This window comes from Mustela putorius, unplaced genomic scaffold (genome assembly GCF_011764305.1).
Source record: "Mustela putorius furo isolate JIRA1106 unplaced genomic scaffold, ASM1176430v1.1 tig00003845_pilon_pilon_pilon, whole genome shotgun sequence".
Taxonomy (NCBI): Eukaryota; Metazoa; Chordata; class Mammalia; order Carnivora; family Mustelidae; genus Mustela; species Mustela putorius.
In genome coordinates this window covers 67,392,119-67,393,636 of record NW_025421998.1, presented here as the reverse complement: position 1 = coordinate 67,393,636, position 1,518 = coordinate 67,392,119, and the positions used below count along the sequence as shown (strand labels likewise).

At 33.5% G+C, this 1,518-nt stretch overlaps 1 pseudogene; it reads right to left on the bottom strand.

Moving 5' to 3' along the window:
• Window positions 1-387: 387 nt before the first annotated feature.
• On the bottom strand, window positions 388-544 carry LOC123387150 (annotated as a pseudogene).
• Window positions 545-1,518: the final 974 nt, after the last annotated feature.

Sequence of the window (1,518 nt, the reverse complement as noted above, 5' to 3'; positions counted from 1 at the left end):
AGTTAGGAGAAATTTTTTTAAAAAGGACCCACTACAGTCTTCAAAATCAAATAAATAATATTTGGATATAATGAGTATAAATACAGGCTAAATAAAAGCAGCATTAGGACTTAGTTTTAGCTACTTTTTATAAGAAGAAGGCTTGTCAGTTCTAGGCTTATTCTATAGAGTTGAGTTTGTTGAAAAAGTAGAATGTTTTACCATAGATCTCACAAAATATATTTTTACAGGTCTGTCTATAAATCACATCTCTAGTTAGTCTGAGAACTTCTAAATTATTCAAGTTAAACTGCCTATATTATCTTGGAATATCTAAAATGTCTAATGTTTAATGTCAGTTAGCTTTGTTCGATAGCAAGAGAAATTTCCTATTTCTACTTAAATTGAATAAAGTTTTGAATTTGAATAATTTCTAATTCAGAGGTGAAAATCCCAGAAAAAAACTGATAACTTTGATACCTCAAAATTAGAAATTCATATTTATTAGCAATAATCGCGCCTCGGATAAACCTCATTGGCTACGATACTGCCACTGCGCAAAGCTAGAAATTCATATTTATACAAGGATAGTAGAATCATCGATTTTCTTTATATATAAACATGTACTCTTGGTAAAGAAAAAAAATGATCTCAAGAGAGTTCTTTTTTTTTTTTTAAGATTTTATTTATTTTTTTGACAGACAGAGATCACAAGTAGGCAGAGAGGCAGGCAGAGAGAGAGAGAGAGAGAGAGAGAAGGAAGCAGGCTCCCCACTGAGCAGAGAGCCCGATGTGGGGCTCGATCCCAGGACCCTGGGATCATGACCCGAGCCAAAGACAGAGACTTTAACCGACTGAGTCACCCACGTGCCCCTCAAGAGAGTTCTTTAAGTCATTTTGTGCCTTCCTACAAGTGGTATACAACTTCCTTCCTATTCGTTTTGACAAGATGATAATCATTATTGTTGGTAATATTTACAATCATCTGCTTCTCTCATGTATTTAGAACACTTATGAGAGGAAGTCCTTCTTAAAATAATTTGGTAAAGATATTCTTTAAAGTTCCAAAATTGAATTTGCATACCTGACTTCACTACAATTAAAAATACTTACGCAGAAAAAGCTTGTTCTTGATGTTTACTAGGTATTGAACATTCATCATGCTGCATGCAATGCTCTTTTGTTTTCTTTCCCTCCTCCAAAGAAATGGAAATCATTTTATTCAACTCTAGCCAGCAAAGAAGAATTCTCTCCAAAGATGTATGCATTTATGCACATTTACAATCTCCTGAGGGTGATCTATAATACCTGTTTTCAATTAAAGTGCAAAAAATATCCTGTATAATGCATGTTCTGTCAGAAAAGCAATATGGGAAATGCACACTAACATGTCATGAGGCTGCTACATCACTTCATATAGAACAGGGAGGTCAATCAATCAGTATTTGAAATAAAATTGCTGGTATGCATTTTATGTGAAATACTGCACTGCATGTTTAAAAAGGAAACATATTAGGAAAACCAACTTCTCAAAGTTTT